A 22,916-nucleotide genomic window follows, 5' to 3' on the forward strand; every position below is an offset into this window, starting at 1 on the left:
TTCACACTAACTTATGTGGTTCAGCAAGGACTAGAAGCTTTCAAGGTAATAGATATTTCATGTTGATTATTGATGACTATTCTAGGATGATGTGGGTGACTTTTCTTAAGGAGAAGTCTGAAGCTTTTGAGAAATTCAATATCTTTAGAGAAAAAGTTGAAAGAGAAATTGGATTGAAAATCAAATGTCTCAGATCATATCATTGTGGTGATTTATTTTCTCATGAATTTAACAGTTATTGTGAGACAAATGGAATCAGGAGATAGTTATCTGCACCTCGAACTCCTTAGCATAATGGAGAAGTGGAAAGAAATAATAGAACCATTTTGGATGCAACAAGATCTATGATGATGGAAGCCAAATTGCCTCATATCTACTAGAGAGAAGCAATGAGTACAATAGTCTACACATTCAACAGAGTTCACAACAAAGGTGAAACCGGTAAGAGCCCTTATGAATTATGGTTTGGACATACACCTACTGTTAAGTATTTCAGAATTTTTGGAAGTAAATTCTGTATCAAAAGAAATGATTCAATTGGAAATTTTGATCCTAGATGTGATGAAGGGATATTTCCTAGTTATTCAATTCAAAGCAAAGCATATAAATATTATAAAAAAAGATTGCAAAAAATTGTGGAAAGTACTAATGTGAAAGTGGATGATGACAGTTCTGATACTTAATGTTAAGTATAGATGCCAAGCTAATAAGATGAGAGGGGGGGTGAATCATACAAACTTATTCTTCCATAAAAACATCAGATTCAACCTCGGTAACATATACTTCAGTGACATAACCAAAACTGTTAAACATGCAAACTTAAAAGCATATAAACATCATAAACCTCATAACACCAAATTTAACGTGGAAACCCAAATAGGGAAAAACCATTTGGGATTCCAGACCCACTAAGAAATATACTCTTCTAGAGTATGCTCAGTTAAAACAAAATCCTATTAAAGATTACAAACACATTGCTAGATGTGACCCGGTTAAGGGATTTCCCTTAGATCTGTTAGGATCTTCACCTTGTTAGAAGTGACCTTGTTAAAGGATTTCAAACACTCAATCAGAATGTCACCTTGCTAGAGGAATTTACAAATAAGATTGTTAAGTCCACTCAGTTAAGAGATTTTCTATCACTTCACAAAATAACAATACTAAAAATCTATCTGCAACTTCACATCTAAAATGCTAAAGTAGATTCTTATTTGCTCAATACAATCTAGACATGGAACTAATCTTGTCCATCTGTTGGGCTCTATACTTTGTTATACAAATAGTTCTTCAAGCTTCTGTGCTCGGCAATTACTATGTAGCATCCCTGTGCATACACTTGCTCGTATACATTGTTTATCAACAGTTCCCTATTTATAAACAATTGCCAAACGCTTAATCTCCTTGATCACATTTCCCATGATCAATCATAGACATCAGATCTTCAAACTTTGACCAGGTTCAATGTATTCTTCAATCTAAAAAATGTTTTACCCTGCTTTCGAAATTGCATACATTTCTTGGAACTTGTGCTAGGGTATGCGGTTCAATCTGCATTGTAGATCTTCAGGCCAATTTTCCTTTGCCATAGATTCTTTAACAAACTTTATGCACGGCATACCAATCATTTAATCAGTTCCGGCTCATCAGCTCCCTTCATTAAATAACGCATGTAACCTGTAGACGTATAAAAATGACCATATTCCTAAATGAATATTTTATGTTTATTTCTCTATTTAATTAAATCCAATTTAATTAAATTACCCGCATTCCTCTATTTTATTAAGTAAATTACTCAGTTTATTTAAATAAAATTCACTATACCATTTAATGAATAAATCATTTTATTCAATTAAATCCCCCCTATCCACTTTTAATTAAATTCAAATTTAATTAAATAGTTATTCTAAATTAAATAAATCTAATTTATTTAATTTCTCCAAATTGCAACCAAATTGAATTAAATTACTTTATTTCAATTAAATCCTATTATCCCTCCATCCACTTGCAAAATCCTACATCTCCCACTTGCCTTCCTAAACCCCTTTCTAATCCCTTCTAGAATCTTCTAATCGCTTCTAATTAGCCTAACCCATCATTCTAAACTTTGTCACATCCCTAAGCAAAGGGAAGTCACTTCTCAAACCTCAAAGTCTTTGATAACCATTAAAGGCTTCAAGCCTTCAACCACTTAATTCCTCAAAGTCTTTGATAACCATTAAAGGCTTCCAACCTCCAACCACTTAATCCCCCAAAGTCTTCAATAACCATTAATGGTTAACTCAAACCCTCTTACATGGTTAAAAAATTTGTTTTAACTCAACCTTCACCCAACCCAAGGGTCTCATCAAGCCTTTAATGCTTTGACCATGATTATCTATTAATCATTTGCACAAAAGTTTATCCTTGGATTAACTCTTAATCCATTGGGTAAACCTAACTTAAGCTTGATCCTTACCCTCTAGATAACCATGAGGTCTCCTCAGACATTTAATGCATCCAACCCCTTCTCTCAACCTAACCCTATGTTGACACTTGTCACCATTTCATTGGTGTCAATTGCAAACATGGATCCCCAACTTTCAAACTCAACCCTTGATTGAATCCTTCAATCCTGACCATCCATTGCCCTATTTTTGCTATAAATAGAGCTCTCATTCCTTCATTTTGATCATCCTCCAAAATTTGATGTATCACACTTATGCTCAAATACATTCAAGCTATCATATATCATTTTATGCTCATCATTTAGCCTCTCTTTGGAATAGAAATTAATCTAAATATGCATGTTTAGAATATTTTATTTATCATTTAGCTCAATCATAGACTAAATATATCATGTTAGAATAGTATTTATACTAACCTTGTCATCTTATCATCTAGTTTATTGCATTTCTAGAATCATACATAGCTTAGCATAACTTTCATTCTAAAATCTATCAAAACATCCCTCATTCTTGTATTTGCCATCCCTAAACCATTTTTCTCAGTGATCTAAGAGCAAAAACATTGGTTTGAGGGACATTATGAGATAGAGGACCATGGGACCCACCTTGAGAAGCTGAGTAATACTTTGTTACTCCATAGCTTGCACCAAGAAGTCCTGTGTGTGTGTGTGGACTAGTATTTAGCAATATTTTCACATATTGAGATTTATCAAACCACTTTTCTCGCATACATTTATGGTGCCCACCATGGGGCCCAACCCCATATATCAAATCGATTTTTGAAACTAACCACTTTTGCAGGCACACGGGAAAAATGAATTAGCGCGTTCAGTTAATAGCTTAGCGCATCTAGTCCACTGTTTAGCGTGTGGAGTCCATCATCCAATGCATGAAGTCCATCTTTTAGTGCATCAAATCACTAATTTTCCTGTAGGTCTCAACGCGGGAGAAAAATAGAGCAGCGCTTTCGACGCACAAAGTAACGCATCCAGTAAACAGTATAGCGCATTGGGACATTATTTGAGCGCATCCAAGTTCTATTGTAGTGCATATAGTCCTTTCTGTAGCGCATCACAGACACAAGACAAAAATTAAAATTGTAACAGAAATAAAAATTTAGACTTGTAGAAGTCCACCAAAATCCAAATGTCTCTAACTATTTGATTGGAATTTTGCAGGGCTCTGACAATTTCTTGTAGGTAGAGCTGGATTTTATTTGTAGAATTACAAATAGTTTTAGATTCTGGCTAACTTAGTTAAGTTAGTTAAAATTTAGAGTCATTTTAAATTCTTGTTGGATAAAATTGGACTCACCTTACTTTGGGCTGTAAAACGAACCACAACAACAATCTTTTCTTATGTTTCTAGGAGAAAATTTCTCAATTTGAGTTCTAAAAAGAACAAAACAAATCTTTATTTTTGCAAGAAAGGGGTAAAAAGAATATCACCATCCTTTGGTGTCTAAAAGGATTCACTTTATTTTTGCAAAGTAAAAGAACCTCATTTTTATTTTGCGCAAAACAAAGAGAGAAAGTTTTCCCCTATCGATTTTCATTTTGCTGACCAAACCATCGAATTTACTTTGTTAACCAATTCCTTTTCATAGATTAGAAAATCATTGTCTTGAAAGGATAAAATAAACACCATGTTTTTGTGGAGCAACATCTCCACATAGATTCTAGCAAATCACTGAATTGAAAGGCTAAAAAGAACCAACTTGATTGTTTTGTCTCGAAAGAGAAGGAATATGCTCTCCCCTTAACTAGGTGATCAAAAATCCAGACCACTCTTACAGCTTTCTGTACTTCAAGCATTTACATCCTTTAGCAGGTCTGCCTTCCCGAGGAGTTGGAATCAACTCTTAAAGTCGTTTATGGCCGGTGTGAAGGGAACGACCTAAGTGGGGAATGGCTTTGATGCCAAAAATTTGAACCCACTATAATCAAACGTGGAAAGTGATGAAAGTCTTTTTTAACGGTTGCACGCAACGATTAGCCTTCCCCCAGTATCCTTGAGATACATAAAGCTTTTGTTCTAAAGGTTGGGAAGCCTCCTGAGGGAGTTTATCACTAACGGCCAAACGGGAAGCCTGATTACAAACCATAGAAATAAAAGTTTTGAACCGAGTCAGTAACTAGACATTTATAACATCATAGTGCAAGGGTGGGGAAGAATCTGCCCCCAAGATTACTCACCATATATCTCCCAAAATAACTACTCAACTGTGAAGCAATTCACTTTGAGTTAATTTCTGGCAAAAGGCAAAAAAATAGGCGCCCTCTAGGGGGTGACATGGGTGTTTGAGCTGACGGAGTATCGAGACTAGTGGGCTATGATGTTATTTATGACCCTTGACTAAAGAGTCTTTCTGAAGTGTATTATTTGTATCCAAACTTATTAAAACATTGGAGATTTGAACATATCCTCGTAGAACATACACTTTTTGTTAGATTAGGCAAAATGGTTGTACTTTTTGTGTCATGCTTGCATTTATTACTTCAGAAAATCATCCATCAAACTTGAAAAATTCATAGCAAAAATTCAAAATTTACAAAAAACCAAACCAAAGAAAAAATCAGGGCAGTTTAGCACATAAGAGCAACTTTTTAACGCGTGGAGTATTTTTATTAGCGCATCCAAGCATCAAGTTAGCGCGTCGGGTCCAAATAGTAGCATTTTTATCATAGGTCAAATCAGTGTTGAAACATTTAGTGCATCAGCAAAACAGTCTAGCACGTGGAAGCAACAGCTTAGCGCATAGAAAACAAACATTAGCGCATCAAGCTCAACAGTTAGCGTGTGACAGGCCCAGAATAGCGCATAGCTTTTTCAAAACAGCTAGAAAACAATTTTAAATAGTTAAAACTTTAGTGCGTGTCTGGAGGCAGCCTAGCGCGTGTGGTTATTATTTTAGCGCATGGAGTCATTTCAGTAGCGCATGTAGTCTCTGTTCTAGCGCATGATCAAAAACAGAAAAATAGAGAGCAAAACCGGGAGGAATTTTGAAATTTTCAAAAATATTTTTGAAGGCCTTTTTTTCATCAACATCATATTTCATCAAAGCAGAGTGACAAACAAACCATTAAAACTATTTCTTGAGCTAAATTTGTGTCAAAATGAACATTGTCAAAATCCTAAACGAATCGCGTGATAAAGGATTTCTCTCCTATCATAATTCAAAAATCTCATCATCAGTATCAACAGAATCCTTTACCATTTTATGGATTTTTATCTCAAAACACTTGTTTAAAATTTTCAAATTGTCAAATCAAGTTTCCAGATCGGGAGGCTTTTATCCATATCATTTGACACACTTTGTCATGAAGGGGCATCTAAACCTTCACTTTGATAAAGTAAGATTTGAAATTTTTAAAAACAAGAATCAACTGAATCCAAACCAATCAAAAGAAACCATTGATCACTCATGCATGACTAATCCCCTTATTCTGAGAAGAAAGAACCTTTATCGTAACATCACGTTGAAGAAACAACAACCTATTTTTTCCAAATTCATCAAGAGAAATAAGTTTTTATACATCAATCATCAACTCTTCAAATCTCATCGGGTATTCCTTCATCATGTCAAATGGTATATCCAAAACAAATCCAACGAATTTGACAAAGAACCCTTGAAGACAAGAGCCTACTGTCAAAAATCTACTTTTAATCAAAACATAAACCGCGGAGGAAAGATCAATCCAGCATTCTTGCCCGGCGAGTGCATAACTTATAACACATCTCGACCAGAACCACCCACCCTCGAGCAACACATTGAAGAGGATTTTGTGCCCTTCGTCACCGAAAGTTTTTAATAAAATGCCTGTTACTCGCTCTCAAAAGAACCAACAAAGCGAGACACACGCAGAATCAAGTATGAATTGCAGATTGTCAAATCCTTTTGAAGTTCCACACTCGGAAGAGCCTAAAATTACTGAAGCACTTCTTCAGGAATGTCAAGAAAACCCTTCATTCCAAAAACTTGTCGAAAGGCTTATGGAAAATGACAAAGAAAAGTATCTGCTCATGCTCACAAGTAAGGGCATTAAACTTCCCGAAGATTTAGACACAAACATTTTTCAAACCGAGTCTCGACAATATGCATATCAAGAACAACAAAGAGAAGAAGAAACTCACATACCTGAGCAACATATTCCAGAACAATGTATACCAGAAATGCATATACCTGAGCTCGAAACTCCAGAACAAAACATACTGTTTACCACACCTTTTTAGCTAAGAACAAATACGAGGAAAGAACTCTTCCCTCGGCAAGATAACACACCTTTGGTTGCTCTTACTCAATAAATGCAAATGTTGCAAAGACAAATACAAGATATGCAACAAGGGACAACAGTGCGGTACTCTATAAACGAAATCTGTCCTTATCCATTTGACAAAAGATTGAACATGGTACCTTTTCCTCCAAACTCAGATGTTCCCAAATTTGATAAATATGATGGGAAAACTGACCCTCAGGATCATGTTCTAGAATTTTGCACCATGAGTCTTGAATTTGCTCATGATGACACCTATCTGATGAGGTTATTCCCAAGAAGCCTAGGAGGACAAACAATGGAGTGGCTATCCAAGATTACACCACTTGTCAGATCATTTGATGAATTGGTTAACAAATTCATAACCCAATATTCCTATAACATTCAACATGCCATAATCATGCTAGATGTATGCAATACCAAACAAAAGAACAATGCAACATTCATGATATTCCTTCAACGCTAGTGACGCATGGTATCACGATATCCTCGAGATATTCCTGAAAAGGAGAAAATGGAAATCTTCATTAATAACTTGAATGGTGAAATGAGTTACAGACTAAAACTTCAATGCATACCATCTTTCGCTAAATTGATTGAAAATGGCATTCAAGTAGAGGAAGCATGTGTCAAAAAGGGAACACTCAAATTCTACAAGGAAGGAACAAACTCATCAAACTACAATAATCAGAACAACACCAACCTTGATAAATCTTGATTTTGGACTCGAAACAAAAACAAAGGCAACAATGAATCATATGATCCCAAATCTAAGCAACCAGTGCTTGCATTATCCGGAAATTCTCAAAATACGAAAAATCCTAAAAATGCTACTCCCAGTGCTAACACATATGCACCAAACACTGATCAAGGACAACTCAACACAAACAACACCAACGACACTCAAAGCAAAAACATGAATCTGGGACCTAACAACAATTCACGCAACAACACAAACAATTTCCAAAAGCATATCTTCACACCACTAGGACAATCATTAGAATCAGCATTCAGAGAACTTTTGGCAAACAAGATTCTTTCTTTGCCTCCAATCAGCAACTATGAACCCCCAATCAAACCACCTTGGTGGAATGATTCACATTATTGTGATTTTTATCGTAACAAGGGTCATAGAATGAATGATTGCATGAGATTGAAACATCTGGTACAGGACATGATTGATCGAGGTGACTTAACGATGGATGGTCTCAAAACAAATGGTGATCATGGAGCCTTCAAAAATCCTCTCCTAAATTACAACAAAGATGGAGCATCAACCTCAGATGATACATGCGGAGATCATATCAATCACATCTACAACAACACCATCAACCACATATCAGCTGAAGATCATCAAGTAAATGTCATTACCATTCGAGATCGGCATGATCGTGAATCTATCAATGTAACAACCCGAACTTAGAAATATGTCTTGAAAGGACATACTACACCTACAATTGCCACACCAAAAATCCATTATGACTTGGTTAGCCAACTACGCAAGACTCCAACTCAGATATCTATACTAGAATTGTTGAAACTATCACCAAAGCACAAAGACATATTGGAGCAAGCGCTATTGGAAACAAATGTACCTCAAAATCTGGATACAGACAGATTTCAAGCCATGGTCGCCCATATGACAGGACCTCATAACCTCACCTTCTCAGAGCATGACAATACTCCCTTGAGTCACCCACATAATACTCCTCTCCATATTGAAGTCATTGTTTACAAACACTGAGTAAAAAGAGTCTTAATAGATGGAGGAGCCGGACTTAATATATGTACTTTAAAGCTTATCCGTGCATTAGGCTTCTCAGAAGAATCTATTAATCCCTGCAAGAAGATTACCATAAAAGCATATGATGATGAGGAAAGGTCCTCTAAAGGAACTGTGATATTACCTATTCAAGTGGGACCAGTGCAAAAGGATACTGTATGTCAAGTCTTAGACATAGATCTAACCTACAATATTTTGTTAGGATGACCCTGGATACATGAAATGCAAACAGTACCTTCTATGTATCACCAGTGTGTCAAATTTCCTTATGATGGACAAGAAATCTCCATATCTACCGATCACAATCCATTTCAACATTGCAATGTAATGGGGGCAGCCCAAGACAGCTTGGTTCCTCATAATAGAGAAAAGCAGTGATCCTTGACATCAGATCTACAAAAAGTAAAGCCCAACTCCTTGTTTGAAGACTTCAAGCAGAAGATGCAAATCAAAGACCAGGGCATGGGAGAATATTCTTTGGAGCCTTTATGTTTAGCCAAATTGCCAAAATCACCTAGATCGCATGGTTTGCCTACTACATCAACACATCTGGCCACTCAACCCATCACTAAATTTGATGGTACCTTCATCCAATTGGGTACTCTAGCACATGAATCAGAAGACAAGGACATTCTTAGTTGGTTATACAAAGATGAGGAAGAAGATAATAGAGCAGCCGCTCTGGACATTGTTCTACCAACACACTTGTATGGAAAAGGATACTTAATCATGAAACAAATGGGATATGGTGGTAAAGGACCTATTGGGAAACACAAAGGAGTCACTGAACCTATAGATCTTCCTTCACAACCTAGTAGAAACAAAGTAGGATTTGGTTCTAAACTCATGTTCCTATTAAAGCGACTGCCACACACAACTACAAAACCTCAATAGAAGGTAAAGAAGAAGTACAAAGAAGAATCCTGGCAGGAAGCACTCTTTGAATCAACAGAAATAATCCGCAAGGAACGTCAAGATCACAAGTTGCATCAGGGAAAGCTTCTAAATCATAAGAAGGCCATATCTGCAGTGGTAGCTCATATTCAAACACCAATGTCTCAAGAACAAATCATGTCATCTCCAGATACCGTTATTCCTCCCCGAGGAAGCACAGTCTATGAACAAATTCAAAAAGTAGAAGACAAATCTGACACAGAATCAACACAAAATATCAAAATGGTATCCATCATCAAAAATTTGTTTTCACCATACAACATACTTGTTTGCAGCACAGATAGAATCTGGGATGATGCCTATGAGATAGATTCTAATGAATATCAATGGGGTACCTGCTCCAATACTACTACAAATATCTCGGATGATACTGATTCCATATCCCTTTCTCAAGAAGAACATAATGCAGAAGATAGACCTCTTGAATTTGGACCACAACATATCTATGATGCCAAGGAAAGCGAACAACAACATTACGAACAAGTCTATGTGGAAGATGATACCATCGAAGACCTCGATGAAACCCGACTTCTTTAAAACCAAGAACAATCACAATGAACACTCTGTCCTAATGCTTACAGTAGCAAAACTTGATCCACCCCACGATTCCTTACCGCTTGTCTTTCCTGACCTCATCGACTGGGATGAACCTGAAACCCATGATATACCAATTTTCCCAGATGATGCATCTATTATCCATTACCTATGTACCACAAATCCCGAAACAGGCTCTACCAGTGAACAAAGTAACGATGTTTGCCAAACAGGGAGTGCCAAGTCTCTTAGTTGCAAAAATAAACCAAATAAAGGATCTGATGCTGAAAACCAGTCAATGACAGCTCTAGATCACAAAAAAATAAAAATAAAGGACACATCTAAGGGTGAAAACCTTTTTAAGACACCTAACGATGGGAGACTTGACACTCTTCCTGAGCATTTTCATGAGCGATCACCCATATTGATTGAGCCCACTCAATCAATCAACATTGGTACCACAGACGCGGCTAGAAACATACACCTTACAGAATCTCTGACAGAGGAAGAAAGAGTGGCATTTATCATTTTCTTTAAAGCACAACAAATTAACTTTGCTTGGTCATACGCTAATATGCCTGAAGTAGATCCACACTTAATCATGCATCACTTGTTCATTTCTATAGGAGTTAAGCCAGTCAAGCAAAAGCTACGAAAGATGAATCCACAGGTGGCACTCATGGTCAAAACTAAACTAAAGAAACTATTAGATGTCGTGTTCATCTGACCCATTGACTATGCAGAATGGATTTCCAACATCATTCCAGTATCAAAACCAGATGGTAGTATCAGAATATGCACTGACTTCAGGGACGTCAACAAAGCTTGTCCAAAAGATGACTTTCCTCTGCCAAGTATCGACATAATTGTAGATCTCAGAGCAGGCCATGCAATTCTCTCACTAATGGATGGTTTCTCAGGCTATAATCAAATCAAAATAGCTCCTGAAGATCAAGATAAAACAGTGTTCACCTGTCCTTGGGGAACGTACTGTTGGAATGTTATGCCTTTTGGCTTAAAGAATGCAGGAGCCACTTATCAAAGAGCAATGACAACAATCTTCCATGACATGATGCACACATTTATGGAAGACTATGTGGATGATTTACTAGCTAAATCCTTCACCAGAGCCAAACATCTCGACATCCTAACAAAGATCTTTGCTCGATTGGAGAAATTCCAAGTCAGGCTCAACCCTAAGAAGTGTGTCTTCGAGGTTACATCAGGCAAGTTACTAGGCTACATAGTCTCAGCTAAAGGTATTGAAGTTGATCTAGAAAAGGTACAAGCTATTATGAATATGCCACCACCATAGAATATCAGTCAACTCAGATCTCTATAGAGACGACTTCAATCAATCAGGCAATTCATCACTCAACTAGTGGATAAAAGTCTACCATTTAACCATTTGCTACACAAAAATGTACCATTCAGATGGGAGACTAAGTGTGCAGAATCTTTTTACCAAATCAAACAATACCTAATGAATCCACCAGTCACAGGAAAGCCTCTTATACTATATATCTCCACAACAGATATATCACTGGGGGCACTATTGGCACAAGAAGATCAACAAGGAAAGGAACGAGCCATATATTACATCAGTCGAACATTGAATGGCTATGAACTCAACTATACATTCATTGAAAAGGCTTGCCTAACAGTGGTCTTTGCATCCTAGAAGTTCCGACATTATATGCTAGCACACACCATTAAGCTAGTCGCAAAAATTGATCCTCTCAAATATCTACTCAGCAAGGTAGCTCTTACAGGATGATTGGCTAAATTGTTCATGATTCTCAGTGAATTCAACATCCAATACATAGAAAGATGAGTCATCAAAGGACAAGCAATTGTAGATCAGCTGGCTGAAGCACCGCTACCAGGAAAACAAACCATGGAGATTGAATTTCCAGACAGGGATGTTCTTGCTCTTTCTCCCAAAAAATGAACACTATACTTTGATGGATCCTATACATGACATGGTTCAAGGGCCGGCATTCTATTCATCACTCTTGAAGGACACACTATGCCAAGATCATATAGGCTTATGTTTCCATGCACAAATAATGTGGCTGAATATGAGGCATTGGTTATAGGCATCAAAATAGCCATCGAATGGAAAATCACAGAGTTAAAAGTCTATGGAGACTCACAACTAGTTGTCAATCAAATCAACAACAACTATCAGACAAAGGATGACAAGCTACTACCCTACAAGTGAATGGTGGATGACTTCAAACAATATTTTGTGCACATCGCCTTCGAACAAATACCAAGATTGAACAACAAAGCAACCGATGCAAGGGCTACTATCACTTCACTACTACAAATTCCAGAGCAACAGAGTCATTATGAGTTCCTGGTAGAGCAACTGTTCTCTCCCGCCTATGACCACTCTAAATCCCAAGTTATCTATGCCTTGACTAGTTCGGATTCTCCGTTATATGGACCAATATATGACTATCTCAAACACAATATCTTACCAATTGACCAATCCCGTAACCAAAAGCGTAACTTTATTTGACAAGCTTCTTGTTATACCCTTACCGCTGATACTTTGTATCGTCGAGGTCTAGATGGTACTCTTCTTTGTTGCCTTGATCGTAATGATTCCGATTTTGCTTTACATGAGCTTCATGAAGGTATTTGTGGCACACATTCAAGTGGTACTACTCTTGCTAAAAAGCTTCTACGGATGGGATACTACTGGCCTACAATGGAGAAAGACTCATATCATTTCGCCAAGAAATATCCTAAATGCCAGATCCATGGCAATCTGATACATGCACCAGCACAGGAACTGCAGCCATTTACGACATCCTGGCCCTTTTGTCAATGGGGACTAGATTTAGTTGGCAAAATTCATCCTTCATCTTCAAATGGACACAAGTTCATTATAACTGCAACAGAATACTTTACCAAATGGATTGAAGCAGTTCCCATGACCACAGTGACTGGGAAACAAATTGCCTCTTTTATCCTAAATTATCTGATCTGCAGATATGGTATTCCAAGTTCAATTGTCATAGATAATGGACAACCTTTCAAAAACCAAGATGTACAAGAACTATGTGAAAAATTCAAAATCCAACATCGATTTTCTACACCATATTACCCATAGGGCAATGGTCAAGCAGAAGCATCTACCAAGACAATCTTGGAAATTCTAAAGAAAACAGTTTATAATGCAGCCAAAGACTGGCATGAACAACTCAATCCAACACTTTGGGCATACAAAAACAACAACCACACAACTACAGGAGCAACACCATATTCATTGGTATATGGATCAGAGGCCATTTTACCCCTGGAGGTAGAAATCCCATCTCTCAGAGTCTCTTTGAAAGGTTTAATCCCAGATGAAGAATATCGAGTTAACCGACTGCAAGAACTTGAACTATTAGATGAAAGATGTCAGCATGTTTATACTCATCTCAAAGCATATTAGCAACGCATGTGAAGAAGCTACAATCACAAGGTCATTCCCAGAAACTTCAAAGTTGGTGACCTAGTCCTCAAAGAAAATCCAAGAAATCAGCAAGATCGAGAAAAGAAAGGAAAATTTGAACCTAACTGGTTGGGTCCCTATGTTATCATATCAGTCTATGGATCAGGTGTCTATCATCTTACCACTTCAAAAGGAGATGTGCTCGACGAACCAACTAACAGCATTTATTTGAAGAAGTACTATACTTAAGCAACCTAATGCACGGAAAAAGCCAAAAAAAAATAAAAAAAATAAAAAAAATCCAGAAAAAGCAAAAAACAAAGTACAATAAAAACAAATGATGAAAACTTGGTAAACAGGCGCTCTTGTGAAAGAACGGCTCCTCTATCTATCTCCATGCCATTTTATCCATCAAAACACTATCGACCATCGCCCACCACTTAGCATACATCCATTCAAGACATACTTAGCGTAGTCACTATCCTGGGTTATCCATATATATCTATCCTCTTTCCACATTCCACCATGGCTTGGAAATCACTATACATGATCATATCCAGAGGCACACTCAACTAGGGGCATTAACTTGTTCAAAAACTTGCAAACATTCAAAACATCACAACTATTGCAAAGCTCAGAAGCATGACATCCAACAACCAAAACTACACTTCATCACAAAAGCAAAACAAAACAATTCACAAAAATACCAAGGATGGATGATTTTCTAAAGTACTAAAAGTTGCATTCTTGCATAAAAATCTTGACTATTTTTGCATTTTGAACTTTTTAATTATTGGAATCTTCTCCTTATCTCATAAAATGCTTCAAAGCTAGAGATCATGGGGAACTTCCAATATTTTCTTAGTCTTCTGTCTGGGAGGCGATCACTTGTACTGTGTGAATCTTTGCCTCGAAATGTGATACATCAAATATCACTGAAGGCCTGATTCCACTTCACGCATACAAATGATTTAATCTTGTCTATTTATGCAATACGCACTCAAGTCGTCCTGGGTCAATTATACCTTGACGCTTGTGCTATCTTGCAAAATCAAATATCATGTAAATTTTTCTTAGGTCATCATGGTTCAATTATACCATTATGCTTGTATAAATTTTCAACACATCCTAAACAAATCAATGCTCAATGATGAAACCTACAAAGAAAGCAAATAACATATGGTTGTATCGGGATGGCAAAATGCAAAATGAGGATGCTCCAAAAACATTAGTTGCATATCATTTTACAATTAGTTGCATATCATTTTACAATTAGTTGCATATCATTTTACAATAAATTGCACATCATTTTACACTTAAATGCACATCATTATCATACATCTCATTTTCAAGATACATCTCATAGCATATCGAATCATACAAAAAAATCTAAAGCATACATCCTGCATCATACATTATACATTTACACATTGTATCATCATGAAGTAAAGAAATAACCCACATAATATGCATCCATATAAACACATCACATGATCAAAGAAAATGGTGTCATATATATATATATATATATATATATATATATATATATATATATATCAAAAATGATCCAAATGTACAAAATGTGTCAAACACGGTGTCCAGTACAAAGAATACAATGATCAAAAATGCAACAGAGACCATGTCTCTCAAGTATGACTATCCCCTGACGGAGATGGTCTCGCTCTAGATGTCCCCACTCCTGGATCTCCAGGAGGGTCCCGTCTCGGTGGCCCCGTAACACCTCGGCTCTCAAATCGTGACCCAGTATCTCGAGATCGACTAGATCTCGACTATGCAAAACTCTATACTCAACGATCCCTGGGTACTGCAGCCTCATAATGCCGCCGATAGTACTCCACCTCTTGAGCTCTCAATGCCAGCTCTCTCAGGGTGTCTCTCATCAGACCACCCACCACTGCTCTCTGCATACTCGTGACCAGCTCCTCCGCTCGCCCTCTCCGCTCTATCTCGGTATCTCACTCAGTGGTCAACTGTGCAATCTACTACTGATATGTCAATACCTGTGTAGCTGTTGTACAGTAATCTGTAGGGTCCACATCTGAGCATCCTCAATGTGACCCAGGACCCAAACCCATAGCGGTACCTGTGCAGGGGGAACCCCTCCCACTCGACCTGTCCTTGGTGCTGGAGGTGGGAGTACATTTCTCCTCCTCCTCTGTGTTGGTTGTCTAGCCTCCTCCGTGCCACCCACCGCTACTAACACCTCCCCCACTCTCCCCTCTCCACCGGCTGCAATAGCCAATCCACCTCTCCCCCTGTCTATCATCCCCTATCTCACCGCTCTCTCCACACCTCTATCTCCCCTCCTCCCTCTATCTCCCCGTCTCCCTCTGGCTCCTCTCCCTCATCCTCCTCCTCCATCATCTCCATCATCTCCTGCATCTCCCTCCTCCTCATCATCATTAAAGGCTGGCCTCATCTCCTCAGGATCAGATATCCTAGCCACTGCTTGCATAGAAAATAATCTGGCAAACTCATCAGTCATGCCTCCATCTAGAATCTCCGAGGCATAATCCCATATCTGCCTTGCTAATCCCACAAACTCCTCCACCGCCACTCCACTATCAATGGTCGGCCCCCAATCAGCCACATCCTGCCTCCTCCATGCATAAAGGCAAGCTCCCTATGGTATACCCTACTGGCACCCAAACTGCCTCAAAACTCAGGTCACCACAAACCTCTCTATAACAAACGGGGTCCTCCCGATCAGGTATCTAGTCATAAATACAAAGGGCATCTCCAGCCCGTCCTCAGCCCACACCTCACATCCTGTATACGGTCGCCATGTGACCGTATCAATATCATCTAATACTCTCCTCCAGTGCTCTAGTTTGCCCATCTTATGCTGGACAACTAGACCCCTATATCCGTAGGCATATGCTGCTCCTACAGGCTTGTCCCTATCTGCTAGTGATCTCACTGCTGGAATGTGCTCCTAGCACCATACCTGTAATAATGTCACACCAGCTGACAAACTGTCGTAACTGAGGTATACCACCTCATCCAGGCCCCTGTATAGATGGACCAGCATAGCTGACCCCCATGAAAACCTCCGGCCCTGTGTGACCATCTCCTCCAAAACCAGCCCCCATCCCACTGAAAATCCCTTTGACCTGCGATCGGGACAAAGGAATCCACCAATAAACCCTGCTAGTACAGATCGCAGCAGTGCATAATCTAGGTCCAAAAACTCCTACCATGGGATCTCATAGCCGCAGACTATATCATCCTGGAATATGCGGCGCAGTGCCTCTATACCACCCTCCTCCGACTGCTCATATGGCAGTAGTGCCCCTACTACAAGAATGCGCAGGATCCTGTAATAGTCCTCTGGTGTGACTGTCATTTCTCTAGTAGCAAAATGGAAGGTGTTTGTGTCGCTATGCCACCTCTCCGCAAGTGCTGTCAGTAGCCCCTGGTTCACAGTGAACCGAGGCATAACCAAGAGGGAAGTCAAACCACATCTCTCGATGATATCGAGATCATCCTGCGACAACCGCGGTATCAATGTCCACGGTCTCAGAAATCTCTCCTGTGACTGGACCACACCCAATCACTCCTGTCAAACAAGCAAAACAAATCCAATATCAGTTTCCACATCAAATCAATGATATCAAAATCAAACTCACATCAACAACATGAAACAAACTTTCTCATCTACATCAAGTTCAAAATCCTATCATTTCATATCAACTTGTAAAACAACTCAAGTTCTCAAAAACCATATCAAAACTTGTAAAACAACTCAAGTCTCCAAAATCACATAAATTTGTAAAACAACTCAAGTTTTCCACCCATATCAGCTTGTAAAACAACTCAAGTTTCCAACCCATATCAGCTTGTAATACACATCAGGTTTCACACATTGAACTTGAAACAGAACACGCAAATAAATCATATTTTGATCACCACAACACATTGATATCTATACATAACTTGAAATATCGCACATCAAAACAAGTTATATCAACACTCATATTGGACAAATCCATAAAATCATGACAGCACGACACAAATTTTTTTTACAAAATCCGCTCATCTTGCAAAAATTTTCCAGATGCGCTAAAACAGATATCCAATGCACTAAAAACCCCCCACATGCTAGGCTGTCTTTCCTACGCACTACTCTATTTACCCTATGCGCTAGACTGACTCTACGCACTAATCTTTTCCCCCCATGCACCACCTAACCTACTCTATGCACTAAACTCTATCTACGCGCTAATCTACACCTCCTAGGTGCTACCCGTTTGACCCTATGCACTAGGTTAACCCTACGTGCTAAAACCCCTTACCCATGTGAACCCCTGTGATCCCTATGCGCTAGGTCTACCCTACATGCTAACCTGTTGACCTGATGCGCTACCCGCCCACCTCTATGCGCTAAACTCTGTCTATGCGCTAACCTATGTTTCCTATGCGCTACCCTATTTGTTTCGGACGTGACCATATAAATTGACTGGATGCGCTACTCTAAACTTTGTATGCGCTAATCTATGACCTAGACGCGCTAAACCGCTAAAACCGAACTTTGAAAATCAAAAAATGACTAAAAAAGACTAAATGAAAAGTCAAAAAAGGGTCAAAAATGTTGACTTACTGGTGGTCCATACGCTGCAGGTCTCCGGTACCTCCGAACGCGCTCGAAACAGTGTCTATGATACGGAATAGGCATTTTCTCTACAGACCAAATTCTCTTTCTCCAAAGTCAACAATGAACAAATGAATCTAATTCAAGCCCTTTTCCCTTTTTATAGGAGGAAAATGAATTTAAGATTAGCCGAATGGACCTGTAATATGGTTGCGGTCTCCCCTATACAATAACATTTGTAACTTATCGGGAGATGAATCAATTTCCCCACATTTCACATGCACGAAATCATACACATCATACAAACCTCATCAAATTAAATAAAAAATTTTCAAAATATTGATTCATCTTCCGAGGGGGCATCACACATCAAATATCAAATCTGGGGCATGACTTGCAAATCAAAGAGCAACGCAAAAATTGCATTTGATCATAAATCACAAAAACACATTATTTTCTTTGAAATAACATGTACACACACGTCACTTCAAAGAGGGGCAAAATATAGACGTATAAAAATGACCATATTCCTAAATGAATATTTTATGTTTATTTCTCTATTTAATTAAATCCAATTTAATTAAATTACCCGCATTCCTCTATTTTATTAAGTAAATTACTCAATTTATTTAAATAAAATTCACTATACTATTTAATGAATAAATCATTTTATTCAATTAAATCCCCCCTATCCACTTTTAATTAAATTCAAATTTAATTAAATAGTTATTCTAAATTAAATAAATCTAATTTATTTAATTTCTCCAAATTGCAACCAAATTGAATTAAATTACTTTATTTCAATTAAATCCTATTATCCCTCCATCCACTTGCAAAATCCTACATCTCCCACTTGCCTTCCTAAACCCCTTTCTAATCCCTTCTAGAATCTTCTAATCGCTTCTAATTAGCCTAACCCATCATTCTAAACTTTGTCACATCCCTAAGCAAAGGGAAGTCACTTCTCAAACCTCAAAGTCTTTGATAACCATTAAAGGCTTCAAGCCTTCACCCACTTAATTCCTCAAAGTCTTTGATAACCATTAAAGGCTTCCAACCTTCAACCACTTAATCCCCCATAGTCTTCAATAACCATTAATGGTTAACTCAAACCCTCTTACATGGTTAAAAAATTTGTTTTAACTCAACCTTCACCCAACCCAAGGGTCTCATCAGGCCTTTAATGCTTTGACCATGATTATCTATTAATCATTTGCACAAAGGTTTATCCTTGGATTAACTCTTAATCCATTGGGTAAACCTAACTTAAGCTTGACCCTTACCCTCTAGCTAACCATGAGGTCTCCTCAGGCATTTAATGCCTCCAACCCCTTCTCTCAACCCAACCCTATGTTGACACTTGTCACCATTTCATTGGTGTCAATTGCAAACATGGATCCCCAACTTTCAAACTCAACCCTTGATTGAATCCTTCAATCCTGACCATCCATTGCCCTATTTTTGCTATAAATAGAGCTCTCATTCCTTCATTTTGATCATCCTCCAAAATTTGAAGTATCACACTTATGCTCAAATACATTCGAGCTATCATATATCATTTTATGCTCATCATTTAGCCTCTCTTTGGAATAGAAATTAGTCTAAATATGCATGTTTAGAATATTTTCTTTATCATTTAGCTCAATCATAGACTAAATATATCATGTTAGGATAGTATTTATACTAACCTTGTCATCTTATCATCTAGTTTATTGCATTTCTAGAATCATACATAGCTTAGCATACCTTTCATTCTAAAATCTATTAAAACATCCCTTGTTCTTGTATTTGCCATCCCTAAACCATTTTGCTTAGTGATCTGAGAGCAAAAACATTGGTTTGAGGGACATTATGAGATAGAGAACCATGGGACCCACCTTGGGAAGCTGAGTAATACTTTGTTAATCCATAGCTTGCACCAAGAAGTTTTGTGTGTGTGTGTGGACTAGTATTTAGCAATATTTTCACATATTGAGATTTATCAAACCACTTTTCCTGCATACATAACCATTTGATACATTCTGTTACAGCTCGGTTACAACTCAGCAAATACTAAACTTTACTCGGTAGACACTCTATCTTCATTAACCGATAGCAATAACCTTAGGGTTTACCGAATAGGTTCTTTAGGGTTTACCGACTATGTTCTTTGCTTGGTAACATAGTATAGTATTATCCTTACAATAAATAACATATGTATGATATCAAAACAATCTAAACATCATGATCTCATCATTGTCTAACTCGGTATTAGTTGCCCATTGAATAACTTATTCATCCCCTTATTCATCATATTCTTTCTGTGTCTTTTACCAACACTTTTACACTCATGAAATCATACTTCTGAAGATATGGCAACATCATACTGATTTAGAAAATCAATATCTTGACATGAATGACAAAATAATAATATTAAGATAGTAAATCATCCTTAATCAGTTATATCCATAATCATCAACAACCTTCTCAATATCCTTATTTAAATGCCAACAATCTCCCATTGTCTGTTATAATGCCAACAATCTCCCCCTTTGGTATTGATGGCAAAACCAATTGATTTGACCTAATTGATTTGAATTGTTGTGATATTCTGAAATGTTGAAATGCTCTCCCCCTATCATCAGTCTTCTCCCCCATACATTATACTTCTCCTATTTTCTCAATCTTTCTTTTCTGCAGTCTTGTCCAGTCTTCTCCAGTCTTCTCCCCTTTTGACAACAACGCCAAAAAGTAAAGAACTAAAACATAATTTCTTCCTATATGAAGTGATTTCCTATTGTGATGTATCAACTTAGTCTTGGTCAGAGCATTTTGTCTTCAATTCCCGTTTCCTGTATTGTTTCCTGCACACTTTTAGAAAACCTCCTAAAGTGTGTAAATTAGCATCAACTCCTAAAAGATATTCTGTAGAGTCATTGAATTGATGCTTTCACCGAACTCGGTTAGTGAATGGAAGATAGGGGTAGGACCCCTAACTTACTTCTAAGATATTCAAAAGTGTCCCTCGACAGTGGCTTGGTGAAGATATCTACTATTTGTTCCTTTGTGCTAACATACTCCAACACCACTTTCTTCTCTTGAGCTTCTTCTCTAAGATAATGATATTTGATAGAGATGTGTTTCGTCTTAGAGTGCATGACAGGATTCTTTGAAATGTTAATGGCACTAGTATTGTCACATAATATAGTTACTGGCTCAATAAATTTCTCATTTATACCATCCAATAGTTGTTTGATCCATGCTATGTTGGTATAATTTAATGTTGCAGCAATATATTCAGCTTCTACTGTTGACTGTGAAACACATCCTTGTTTCTTGCTAAGCCAACTTACTAGTCTTTCTCCTAAAAAGAAAGCTCCTCCACTTGTGCTTTTTCTGTCATCAATGTTGCCTGCCCAATCAGCATCAGTATAAACTTTTAAATCAAAGTCATTTCCTTTTTGATATACTAAGCCATAATCCTCAGTGCCTTTCAAGTATCTAAAAATTCTTTTGATTGTTGTCATGTGTGTTTCCTTGGGATCTGCAGAGAATCTTGCAACTATACCTACTGCATGTGCTATATTTAGGCTGTTCTGAACAACATATTGTAGCTTTCCAATCATGGATCGGTAAAGTGTCTCATCAACAGATGCAGATTCATCATTCTTTGATAATTTACAATTGGTAGTCATAGGAGTACTTACTGGTTTTGAATCCTCCATTCCAAATTTCTTCAATATTTCCTTTATGTACTTGGATTGAGTAATGAAAATCTCATTTTTCATTTGTAGTATCTATAAACCTATAAAATACTTTATCTCATCGATTAATGACATCTCAAATTCTTTGCTCATTTCATTTCCAAAGTTCTTGCATAAAGAGTCATTTCCACAAAATATAATATCATCAACAAATATGGCTTAGATCAGTATTCCATTTTCATCTTTGTTCATGTACATATTGTTGTTCTCACTTGTCCTTATAAAACCAATCTTAATCAAATAAGAGAGAAATCTTTCATACCATACTCTAGGTGCTTGTTTCAAACCATATAATGCTTTGTTCAATTTACATACCTGATTTTTACTCTTGTCTTCAACAAATCCTTCAGGTTGTTCAATAAAAACTTCTTCTTCTAATATACCATTCAGAAATGCAGATTTGACATCCATTTGATATACCTTGAAATTTTTATAAGCAACATATGCCAACAATGTTCTTATGCCTTCTAGTCTAGCCACAGGTGCAAAAGATTCATCATAATAAATTCCTTCTTCTTGGGCATAACCTTTGCAAACTAGTCTTGCTTTATTTCGAATGACCTCTCCTTTTTCATTCAGCTTGTTTCTGAAAATCCACTTTGTACCAATTACATTTTTGTCCTTCGGTCTTGGGACCAGTGTCCATGTGTCATTCTTCTTGATTTGATCAATCTCTTCTGTCATAGCATTTATCCAATCTTCACTGTTAAATGCCTCTTTCACTATTCTCGGCTCAAATTCAGATATTAGACATGTGTTTTGTCTTAGTATGTTCCTTGTCATAACTGGATCATCCTTATCTCCTATAATCTGACTTGACGCATGATGTCTTCTGACATATTTGGCTAATACAGGCTCGGTAGGCTCTATATGATCTTCTTCATCACTCAATAACTAGATATTCTCTTCATTTTCTTCAACAGTTTTCTCGGTAAGACTTGTCGATTGAACATAAACAAATCCATCATAGTCTTCTGGTTCCTTGGAATTTCCTTCATCATTTCTTTCTGCAAATTCATCAATTTTCACATCTGCACTTTCTACTATTTTGTTAGATGATTTGATCAGACATTTAAATGCTTTGCTTCTAGAAGAATAACCAAGAAATGTTCCTTCTTCAC

Source organism: Cryptomeria japonica, chromosome 3 (assembly GCF_030272615.1).
Source record: "Cryptomeria japonica chromosome 3, Sugi_1.0, whole genome shotgun sequence".
Taxonomy (NCBI): Eukaryota; Viridiplantae; Streptophyta; class Pinopsida; order Cupressales; family Cupressaceae; genus Cryptomeria; species Cryptomeria japonica.